We start from the raw sequence: 12496 nt of genomic DNA, 5'->3' as shown, positions 1-12496 counted from the left end.
GGTTATAAACCCCACATTTCTCACAAAAGACCCAGCGCTCACACTTACTAACACCCATCGCCGCATTCTGAAAGTGTCTCGCCAAACACTGAGAGCTACGACAAAAGACCTTACAGGCCGGGCAATTCTGAATTTCTGCATCAATTTCGCAACACTGGGGATTTAAACAGGTTTTACAAGCTTTAACACAGGCGTGTGTGTTCTTGTGGCTATACGCCGCATGGCAGTTAGTGCAAAAATACGCCGCCCCCACAAAAGCTTTAATATTTAAAACCCCGTAAAAATGCTCTTCATGCAGTAGAACAAAAAGTATTTTAGAATTTGGTGGTGTGGGCCCTGTTGTAAAATATTTCCAATCACCCTGGTCGTGGTACAAAATTTTAATGACCACCTTTAAATGTTTATCAAAAGCGGTAATGTCTGACAAACTAATTTTCCGATTCTCTGGAAAACCCAACTCTTTGTGCATTCGTTTAGCGCCCTGTAACATTTCCCCATCGGTACAACCTTCATTCAACAAACCGTACACACTCCCGGCGAAACACAGATAACCCCCCGTGTAATGTAAGTCGATAAGGTACGCTTTTTTCCGAGCAACTACCCGGCTGTACAGAACGGATTTAAATCTTCGGCGGGCACCCCCCTGCATATTCCTAACTATCGTGACCACTAATCGGAGGCTGTCATCGGTGAGAACTTCTGTGTGGCTCTGTAAAAGGTCTGAGATGTGGCTTAAAAAATCGGCAGCATTTAATTCTCCGGGGTGTCTCCTGCGTGAGAACAAAGGTTTGTTAAACCCACCTGCAGTCAAACGGAGCTGTACAAAATCATTCGCCCCGATGTTTGGAGAAAGTTCATCCAATATTCTCTGGACTGCACCATGCACAGCGTCTATAGCCTGTATATACGAGGCTATTCTGTCAAGATTAACAAAATGAAATTCTTCATGGTGCTCTGTTGCTCTAAAATTATTATAAGACCTGTTATAACTACGTATATGCTCCAGGAAAACTAAGGGGTCTCTATTCGCTCCTGCACCGCCACCAACCTGATTCAGATCGTTCAGCACAACCGGTTCTCGGTTTTCAAAGTTACCGACATCCTGTTCTGCTACAGCAGCCCCGGGCATTAAGTTATTTTCTACCACTGCATTCTCATTGCGTGGTTCTGGCGGCCCTTGGGAAATCTGATGCCTCTCTCTGAATCTTTTGCGACGCAACAAACATGCTTTTGACAGTTTAATTCTTTTATTAATGTACAAACACTTGATGTTGGCAAGCGGTCGGTCTTTTAAACACTTTTTAGACCGCATGTTTAGTCATTTATCCCTGTGGGTCTTCGCCAATGAACCATGAAATAGCATTATCAGGTAATGAAATCCAGAGTTTAGAGTGGCATCCTCTTTAGAAAATCCGTCTAAGAGTCTAGCGGCGTAAACCTTATCGGCTTTGGAAACACGGAATGTACACGTGCTAAAGCGGCTCTTAGATTCTCTAAATCCCGCTTTTTATCCACCTCATTAGTGCCCACCGTTGATACTAACTGTGTAATATACCGCACTGAGTCTCGCACATCACCAAACACCAAGTCTCTAATTGCGTTATTATTTCGCTCCAAAGGCTTGACACGTTTGGTTTTGGGCAGAGTATTAATAGCCGCCTTCGATGCAATCACCCCCTTAGGGTCCGACGTTTCCGCCACATTTGTTTCGCCGCTCGTCGATACAGCTGCTGAGTGAATAAATAAAAGACTTTTTAATAACACGCCAATGCTCCATATCTCAAAATCAGAAAACTACACTGTGATAAAAATAAAAGACTTTTCAACACAACAATCAATGCGTTCTAAACGGTCAAATTCAGAAAACTACGATAACTATGATAAAAACGCCACACATGTGGCGCATCCTTACACAAAGGGCTGCGGGTGAATGGAACAAGTTACCCAGACATGTTGTTACACCAGTTTCCTTTAAGACTGTGGTGGCGCTACTGGGTCAAGCGGCATGGTTAACGGCATATAGACCCATGGCACTTTAAAGGCTAAGCAGTTTTAAAATAAGGCTTTTTAACACCCCCAAACAAAAAACTACGCGAACTAGGATCTTTCAACGAATTAACATTCTAACAAAAGAAGTAACGGTTGCCGTAAGTGGATCATAACACATCTTGACCATGCTTAAATTATATTAACCTTTGGTTGTTGATTTGAGATGTTTTGAGCTCGTTGACCCCGTTAACGTGTTAGCGCGGCATCGCAGTTTATTTTTTGAAGGTTCGGGTTCTGCACGGAGAGGGAAAATACCATTAGTGAAAGAACTCAACACCGCAAATTACCAAAAAATAGAAAAACGGTGGGAATTTTTATTATAGACACGTTTAAATGGGCATGCTAAAAGAATGTTTTATATAATACCGACCTCTTCTCCCAGGCGATCTGATAATATGCTCCGCACCCTCTAGTATAACGTGAACATCTGCATGTGTCTCCACAAGGTTTTGCGGTGGTATTGTAAACCGAAACAAAGTTTTTTAAACGTGTAGCGACTTGTCCCTTCGCCCGCGTCTGTGGAATAGACACATACGTGTATTGGTGTGGAGAAAGTACCCCTGTGTCTTTAAGACTCACATGGTCGTAAAGCGTTATTCAAAACATTGTCGTAATTACTCACCAGTGTTGGGTTGTGCCGTAACTGGTCTTTTTAGAGCTGTTGTTTTCGGGGCTAATGGAAATGAATGGATACACACAGTCACGAACACATTACGGAACAACTCCCTGGTAATTCCATTATAATAATTCAATATTGCCTAGTATACAAATATTATACAACGTTTTGCAACTATAGCTAACATGAGACATGCACCGTGACGTTGTAATTTTCTCACAATAAGCCAGATATACATAACAGATATACGAGAGTCCTCGTCTTCGTCTATCAAATCGAACAGTGTTAAGTCTGTAAATAGACTATCTTCAGACTATTGTAATTGATCGGTGTGATCCATTCTGACGAGTTAGTCGATAACGCGAGACTGTAAGAATTGGAATCCATCCAAAACTTCGCCTGTTACACCGCTGGTACTTATACCCCAAACCGATAAACATTCTCTTCTAAGAAACACACATGGCCCCCCCATAAAACCATTAATCTTAGGTATCATTGGGCGTGCACGTACTGGTCTGTAGAAATTATTTTAAGAAACATTTTAGAAAACGTTTTACACCGTTATAATGTTAAAATCTATATTATTTTAAGACATACAACAGTGTCTAAATTTCATAGCGGTTAAAACGTGGTGAAAATGTGCCTCGGTGTCTGTGTTTGATTCACCAACAGACCACTAAGAATATTATTAAGCAAAATGTTTTTTATTAACGGTAACGCTATAAGAAAATGTATCTATTCTTTATAGCGACGTGTTCACAAACCAAGCTTGACGTTTTGAGGTTTTATTTTTTTGGGATGCGATGTTAAGAACATTTTTGCGTGAAATACATGTGGTGATTGTAAATTAGAAAACTTTACATGAATATAAAATGTATATACAAAACAGCATTTAAAACAAATGAAAAACTATAACTCCTATATCCGTCCGTTTATTGTCACTGTTAATTGTACCCGCTTAAAATTTAAAAATTTTATAAACTTTCACGCTGAGGTCAATTTTAACCCCCCACCCCAACTCTGCATTCCAGAGCCTTTAGCTACCGTGACGCCGACCCCCCACCAAAAATATCTCTAATACGTGATTTTAAAACTTTAAGATCAATCCGTTAAAGTATAAAGAACAACACCCCATCATTTGTTGCCTGTTAATACCTTAAAGACTTTTACGCTTGCGGTGTGTGGAAATTTATTTCAAACTTTCAAAAAAAGCTGTCGCGAATGTGTTATTAAAAATAAGTTGTGTCTTATTACATTATTTTAAAAACTTTAAGACCAACCCCGCGTGTTTAAAATTTCTTTTCTGGGCAAACACATCATTTGTGTTTGTGTTGTGTGTTAATACTTTTAAAGTTTAAAACTTATAAACTGATAAGTGAATATAGACCGTTATTATGTTAAAATCTATATTATTTTAAGACATATAACGGTGTCTAAATTTCATAGTGGTTAAAACGTGGTGAAAATGTGCCTCGGTGTCTGTGTTTGATTCATCAACAGACCACTAAGAATATTATTAAGCAAAATGTTTTTATTAACGGTATAGCTATAAGAAAATGTATCTATTCTTTATAGCGACGTGTTCACAAACCAAGCTTGACGTTTTGAGGTTTTATTTTTTCGCGATGCGATGTTAAGAACATTTTTGCGTGAAATACATGTGGTGATTATAAATTAGAAAACTTTACCTGAATATAAAATGTATATACAAAACAGCATTTAAAACAAATGAAAAACTATAACTCCTATATCCATCCGTTTATTGTCACTGTTAATTGTACCCGCTTAAAATTTAAAAATGTTATAAACTTTCCCTGAGGTCAATTTTAGCCCCCCTCCCCCCCACTCTGCATTCCAGAGCTTTTAACTACCGTGACGCTGACCCCCCCCTCACCCGCACCACCGCACGTCTCCAAAATATCTCTAATACGTGATTTTAAAACTTTAAGATCAATCCGTTAAAGTATAAAGAACAACACCCATCATTTGTTGCCTGTTAATACCTTAAAGACTTTTATGCTTGCGGTGTGTGGAAATTTATTTCAAACTTTCGAAAAAAGCTGTCGCGAATGTGTTATTAAAAATAAGCTGTGTCTTATTACATTATTTTATAACTTTAAGACCAACCCCGCGTGTTCAAAATTTCTTGTCTGGTCAAACACATCATTTGTGTTTGTGTTGTGTGTTAATACTTTTAAAGTTTAAAACTTATAAACTGATAAGTGAATACTTTTCGCAGCGCGCCCCTGGAGCTGTCAGACACCACCCGTTGTTGGGAGCTACGAAGATGGCTTCTTTGTGTGGAGAAACACCGGGGTCCGCTGCTCTACAAAGTGAAGAGGTAGGTGGCTAAAATATTTTTTCTGATCGTGGAATTGTTGTATCGGCGCTTAGTGTATGTCATTTTAATACTTGGTCTTCTTTTTAGCAAAAACCAGACCCCTGTGACGGGGTGACAGCGGCGGGCGTGTGAGTTCAGATGGGGTACCAGATATTGAAGAACTGCCGGGTGTTAGCGATGATACCTCGCTACAAATGGTAAATATTAACGAAAAACTTTAGCTCAAAAGTGCGTTAAATGCTCGATATTTTAGGTACAAAGCATTTCTATTTTGTTAAGCCTTCCTTTTCTTTTTCCTTTAATAGAATAAAGAGGAGGTCGACGGGTCAATCTTCAGACTACCAGCACAACTGAATGTTTCGTGTCTATGCTTGTGTGTTCGACCAAATGTTAATAAAGCTGATGCCCAACCAGGTTTAGCTAACGATGTCCCTAATGAGCCCGATGTTATGGCCCAGATTGTGAAAGCAGTAGTATTATTGCATCTTCAAACACTGTTTAAAGGGGGTTCTGGTTGATGACTGCCCGGCCTGTTTGATTGACCATCCCGGTCAGCGGGGTCATACACCTGTCTGTCGGGTACACAGATGGGTTTGAAGATGTGAGGGTTGCCGCTTTAGAAATTTATAAGTCTCTCAGTTTAGCCCGAATTTTATCGGCTGTTCTGTACACCACCAGGTGTCTGGGTTCGTACACCATTACAAATGACACTGAGCGGGACATAAAACAGTTGCTGAAAAACATAATTGACGACCGCTCCCCATACGCGCATGTACACACCATACTTGAACAGCTGGATGAAAAATTAGTAGACGTGACTTTTGATGCGTTGCAAAAGAAACACTATTCTTATTTTTACAGACGCAAAAAAAAAGATCTATGTAAAATGTGAATACAGCTTTCACTCTGTTTTACAGACCCGGGTGTGCCATCGTCCGAAGAATGAAGAATTTCGAATGTATACGTCTGAATTCTTACTAAGAGTGCTTTATACACTTCTCTCTACAAAGCCTGATATGCAAAACAAAGAGTCGAATGCTAATGTCCTTAAATTTGTTAAAGAGATAGATGTGTATGTCAAGAACTTGAATGAAATTATTGCGGATCTGATGTTTTCAGATCAGAAACAGAAGCCTGGGGGGTTCTACAGTGTGTATTCCAAAATACAGTGTGTTTTGCACAGAACCTGTGGTAACACCATCCCGCTGATTACGCAGGCAAATTTTTTTGCTCTGTTAGATCGGATCGCCCAGTGTGGTTCGCATGGCTTTAGACATGGGGAGCGGAAGGGGGTTATGAATGCTTTTTCAGATGCCTCAAAGTTTCTCAGCAATGTTGGGGTGGTGGTTACGCGTACTGAACTAATTTTCCGCACCAACATTTAATTGTTGAATGCAAACAGGAGCCGGTAACGCATTTGTACTGCGATGTTTCTGTGTTTGAAACCTACTGTTGAAATAAAGCGGTTCACATTTCACATACTTGCAAACAGGAGTCTGTAACTTGTGTAAAAAGTGTACTGCGCTGCTTCTGTGTTTGAAAACCCACTGTTGAAATAAAGCGGTTCACATTTCACATGGTGTTTGTCCTGCGAGTTCTTTCCGTGAGACTTTACGCAGTCAGTGTGTGTGTGTTTGCTTACAACCCTGATGCCTCTGAGACACGGCTTGTGCAGCGTATAAGCACCCCGGCCACCCGACCGCGGCTGGTGCCGCTCACACCCCGGGATCTCGCGGCCATCACCAGACTCCCCGCGCCGCCGTAACTACCCGATTCCCTAGGGTTATAATAGAGCGCACTCAACCCCGCTGCAGATATGGTCCCCTTCCAAACCAATACACACTTTCACACACCTAAAGCGAGGGATGCGCCGCCTTGGGGCTTTTGGACCCTGAGGCTCCGGACCGACCGGCCAGGGAGGGGAAGGCGGGAGTTCCGACCCTTAACGACACACCATTGGATCCTTAGGGGGCGTGACATGCACACTTAACAACACGCCATTGGCTGGCAAGGGGGCGGGACATCCACCCACAGCGGACTCCCATTGGCTGGAAAAAGGGTGCGTGGTACCTGTCAAAAGTTTGACAAAAAATGTCGCTTTATACTACTACTACTGTTTCCTCCAGCGGTATAGTATTGCAGTGAGACAGCACGATGCCTGCAAGACTATGTCACGCTAAACGCCACAGATTGTGTTTGTCCGTTCGTGTCAGTCGTCCTGCAGCTACGAGGAGTGGGACACAAACATGCTGCAATGCTTTCAGGACGTTAGGATTTGTTTGTACAACATCTGAGGAGAGTACTTGTGGCTTGAATGTGAACTGTACGTGCCCGCCCCCTTTCCTCTGTAGTGCATGAGTTCCTCCCGGCATGCCCATTGTCATTGTTCTGTCATCTTGTATTTAAAGGGTTGTTTTTCTGCTGCTGAAAATAAGCAACGGTTTTCTCACAACGCCCTTTGTTCCCGATGGAGACCTTGTCTGTCATGAAATTCTTCAAAAATCTCAAGCTATAAGAAGAAGACGACAAATATGAAGCGTTACAGCAACGACATGCCATGAGACGATTGATAACGATTTCCATAGGATCCCCGCGGTTGCCTGGCAACCGTCAGCTTTGCGCAGTGGCAGTACCGTAGCATGTGAGGTTTAGCCGAGGCGCGATTATTGCTAGTTGAAAACTTTTCCCAATACCCCGCTTCCGCCGGTTTGCAATACAATCGGCGAAAGCAATTTTTGACAGTCTCGTCAGAGACTGAGCAAGGTGTTTAAAGACAGATTTTGTCATGGTGACATCATGGTAGAAAGAAACGAGCTTGTTTCTTCTCAACAGAAACGCTCTTTAGCTGTTTCAGCGCTATGTAGGGAGCAGCGTCTGTCGAGATTACTTTTGAGACAGCGCGAAACGCAGTGTGTCGTCAGTTTGATTTCATATTGCTCGTAGCGACGCCCGGCTTTTGTCTGTCAAACGTTAGGATGGGCTTCTTCATGCTGCATCGTCGGCATGAGTGGAGCTTTTTAAACGTCTGTACTTACTGCGCCCCATAAGAAATCATTTGTCCCCGTTCAAGAGGTTGTGCGATGTCCTGCAGCGTTCGCAAAGCAAACCTTTGACAGTTTGAAAAGAGGAATTTATTCTGCTTCCTGTGCTTGCAGTAGTAACAAACAAAGTTGAACGTCTTTACACGATCTGCTGCAGTTTTTAGTGGGGGGCTTTGTCAAATGGCTTGGAAAAACGCACTGTGTTTCGGCTCTGGAAACATCCTGCATGTTTTCTGTGTGTATAGCTGTCTTTTAACGCATACAGAATTCATTCGAAATCATTGATTTCTCCATTTAACAGGGGGCCCTTTTTGAACCTGAGAGAAGCAGTCTTTCAATGTAACAGATTTACTCCGGGGAAAGGCCCCAGTGGACAAAAGACGTATAATTTAAGTCTATTAAACGCATACCTTATACGTCTAAATGTGGTCCGCAATTCGTCTAGAATGAAATTCTAATATACGTCTTTTGTTATATGTCAATTATACGTCTATGATTAGATGTTCATTATACATAAATGGTTGGAGTTCTATTATACGGATAAATTCAGAGGACTATTATGCATGTAACCGGGTGGTTACGGAGTGGATATTTGAAATCTGACACTGAAATTGGTAGCTGTTGCTTTAAGACACGCTTGTATGAGTGACGTCAGTGTGCCAGTAATTGTGGAAGTGGACATCGTAAAGTTGAGTGTGGTGTGTGGCTATGGGTGATGTGATATTCTTTGCGTCTTGGATTAGACGAGATTAAAGGAAATTGCCACTACCGTATTTTTTTCTTTGTCTTTGTTATATTAGTAGCACTTTTTGCAACCTGGTGTGTGTATATCTCCATGTATATCTATGTGAATCTTTCGGGTTAAAGGTTATACTGCATCCAATCTAAGTTCTGTTACAGAAAATAGTACAACCACTCATTTTTATGATTTCATGCAGATCCAGAATAAAAAGAATCCCCATTTAAGTTTATTGTAGCACGGTGTGTTCTTTCCCAGGCTACATTAAAAACGTGTTTGCGTTTGTTTGGATGCGTTTGTTTGGGTGCTATATTATGTATTTTTCATATATAAGATATAATGATGTGTTCCTGCTTAGACATTGCACAACTTTAAAAGCTATTAAAACAGGTTTCGACAGTTAAAAAACACTTTTTATGCGCGAAACACGGGTGATTTTTCTTCTTCCTGATCAGCTTAGAAATCTGTGTACCCTGTAAGGCTTTTACTACTTAATTAAACGTTTAAAATACACGTTTCGAATAGAAAAAATCATATTCTGTTGGCTTCCTGGTATGTAGAACAAATCAGCAGGTCTTTTGTTCCCCAATCAGATGATCACCACAATTCACACTCAACCACATCACAGATCTGCCACACACGCCTCGGGACAGTGACATCACTGTCTTTCATATGAATCCTTTCATATGGAAACATTTTGAGACTGCGCTTAACAATCTTAGGAAGATCACAAAACAAGCCTGTTAGCCTGGTTTTTGCCTCAAAAAATCACTCCCGAGAAAGTGAAGTACTGTAGCATTAACTAGCAAAGGTGTTTCGCAGACGTAGGCATAGTACGTAATTCAGGCTTTATGAACTCTAATAATTAATAACCCTAATTAATTGAATCCCAGGTGTGAGTTCATAAAGCCTGAATTACGTACTATGCCTATGTCTGCGAAACACCTGATCATCTACTCTAAAGACTTCAGTGCATTGTGTATATTCTAATCGCAGTGGGGGCAGGGTGTGTGGGGACAGGTTTGGTTGAAATTGCATTGGGGATCTGTGTTCTTCACACCTGAAACATTTTCTCTGAAAGCATTTTCTTCCCAGTTTAGCTGATCTTTTGCTGCCTACACATGCTTACACAGCTCCCTAGGTAAATGATCATACTTGACTGAGAAAGCTTTTGTAATGTTTCATAGCCGTTCAGGGACGCCAAATAAATAATCATAGTGGCTCTCTGAAGGCACCAGTTCTGTAGGGTTTGGGCATTTACTGAGACAATTTTCAATTGTAGCAGTAAATCACAAAGTTGATTCTTTTGATGGCTTTAGAATCCAACCATGCGACATAACTCAAACAACGCACACACACAGGTACTAATACACGAGGATACATTTATTAATACATAGAATATGCATGTAAACCTAACAGATCTTATCGAGAGGGTTATCAGAATACAAAAGATATATATTCAATCAGTTATGAAGTGTTACACATATCAAGAGGACATACGTTCAGTATATCATTCATTTAGACCGTTTCATAAATGAACTTGGTTATAACTTCTACATTAGATACTCAAAACAAGTACATAACTCTTAGGAATTAAATTGATATCAACTGGTTGGGATAACAATTGAATTCTCGAGCTGTAATGCAGTGAAGTTGAATACTCATCCAATTTCTGGGGATTCAGATCTCCTGCGGGCACAAAGAAACAGTTGCAGGCTGTTGCTGTCCAATCCGCGCTCTCTGGCTCCGTGCCAGGCTGTGCTGTGCGGCTTGCGACGGTGCGCTGCTGATGCTCACTGACCGGCTAGTTAGTGTTGGCTTTAACTAGCAAAGTTTGTGCACAGGAGAAAAGATGACTGTGGATCCCAGCAAGTCAGGAAGAGGACCGGTTCGTTCCTGATGAAGAGCTAGTTCTGAATAGTGATTCAGCTGTCCACAGTTCTGACCTGTTCACGAGGCCTGCTGCTGGTTACTCTCTGGCAACCTCCACTCTAGACTCTTAGAACAAAGGAAAGTTCTGGCACTCGGACACACTGGCCGTTCCGTGGTTGTCCGGGCTGAGTCTCGGGATGGTCAGGAGGTGCGCTGCGAGAATGTCCTGCCCTTGGGAGCCTTCTGCTCCTGGGCCGTCCTGCCCTGGAATTCTCCTTTGAATTTCCTTTAGAACAGTCCACAGAATCCTCTCCAGAATCTTACTGAATCTCCCGAATCTTGTTGAATCTCACTGAATCTCCCCTTCTCTGTGTTGCCTGTTTTTACCTGGAGGAACTTCAGCTCATTGATTGGCTGAAAGTTCCATGGGCATCAGAGTCCCACGTGGGTTACTCGGCCCTACCAGTCCCTGATTGGTTGATCACAGTGAGATATGAGTCACTTAGTCCTGACACTTAGTAATGCAGTCCAGATGTCCATCCGCCACTCCCTAGACTGATAGGCGCCAGTGGATGACCATTGATCATGATAGCCAGACTTAGCTAAGTGCATCCCCCTTTGGGAGCTGTCCTAGGAAACCTTAAATCACCCTGCACTAATGGTCTCTCTGTGGCTGCTCCACAGAGATGAACAGAGAAATGGGGCCTCATTGGGGAGCTCAGAAACACTTAATTCTGCCTTATTATTAAGCCTCGCCGCTACATATCCCCCCTTTTTGAAGGTCACGAGGTCCTGAGGCGTTGTTGCCTTCAAAACAAAACAGAATTAAGTGATGTCCCTTGCCATTAGAACATTAATCTTAAATGTCCACATTACTCCTCGAGAATTCATACCGGAACCAGCATTGGATACAAACAGGATGAATAACATCTGGAGTATGTATAAACACGGTAGGAGACATTATCTAAGTCTAGGAATTACACATCAGGAAGTTCACTGTCAATATCTGATACCTCTGTGGTAGATATTTGGGGAGAAGTCACTTCCTTTCTTTTGACATGCTACCTTTGACTCATTCATGCTACCCGGAGTACATCTTGATGTGAGAGTACAGCATTCAGAGTACATCCAGTCATGATCCAGCTACCCGGCAGTAGTGTTACAATAACAACAGTTCCTGTTCCCAGCCCCCCGATAAACCACAACACCTGTGTTGGGTATCTGCTAGGGTGGTTTGGAGGTTTGTTCCATTAAAGCAAACTCAACTACCTGTACCTCTTCAGGCTTACTGTTTCTTGGATTTCTATCCAATTCAATAGTGTGGCATCTGAAGGCATCCATGACCTCAAGTTTGGTCTTATGTTGTCTGGTTCCAGACAGTACAGTGTTACGTTCAAGAGCACTGTGGCCTCCTCGGGAACTTGCAGGAAAACTGTTTTGATTAGGTAGCTGCATTGCGGTAGCTGTATCATGCCTGTCACAAGTCATGGTGACAGTTAAATGTGGTGTGTTGACCAGCCATTTACGTCCCACCTGCTCTTCATGGGGTTCATTAACCTCCCTCTGCCCATTAGTAGCTTTACACCCTTCATTGGTGAATCGTTTAGACACAGCCAATGGATAGCTTTGGTAGCCATACCCATCTCAAGATTTGGAACCGAATTCAATCTTGGATTGCCTTCTGGGTGAGCTATGAGTGATGGGGTTAATGTCACATACTCCTCTACTGAGAAGAGTGGAATCAAGTGGGTTGGGAATTGTGCCGTGGCTAGACTGGCTACAGTGGCACTAAACTCCCTTAACAGGTCTTGTGTCAACATTCTGGCCTGTTGCACACA

General features: G+C 42.1%; 1 long non-coding RNA gene and 1 other non-coding gene across 3 annotated transcripts; both read left to right on the top strand.

Annotated features, from left to right (window-relative positions):
- The first annotated feature begins 2006 nt into the window (after positions 1 to 2006).
- LOC148810315 (uncharacterized) lies at positions 2007 to 6556 on the top strand. 2 transcript variants are annotated; one of them, XR_016086620.1, is made up of 4 exons: positions 2007 to 2147; positions 4905 to 5006; positions 5094 to 5203; positions 5924 to 6556. It is a non-coding gene; the product is annotated as an uncharacterized LOC148810315 (long non-coding RNA). The 2 variants fall into 2 exon arrangements; XR_016086619.1 differs by lacking the exon at positions 2007 to 2147 and adding an exon at positions 2636 to 2778.
- Positions 6557 to 7618: 1062 nt separating this feature from the next.
- LOC148810314 (U4 spliceosomal RNA) lies at positions 7619 to 7760 on the top strand. The gene has a single exon (XR_016086730.1). It is a non-coding gene; the product is annotated as a U4 spliceosomal RNA (small nuclear RNA).
- Positions 7761 to 12496: the final 4736 nt, after the last annotated feature.

This window comes from Atractosteus spatula, assembly GCF_055471065.1.
Source record: "Atractosteus spatula isolate fAtrSpa1 chromosome 26 unlocalized genomic scaffold, fAtrSpa1.hap1 SUPER_26_unloc_1, whole genome shotgun sequence".
In the NCBI taxonomy this organism is placed as follows: Eukaryota; Metazoa; Chordata; class Actinopteri; order Semionotiformes; family Lepisosteidae; genus Atractosteus; species Atractosteus spatula.
This window is presented reverse-complemented; position numbering and strand designations above follow the sequence as displayed.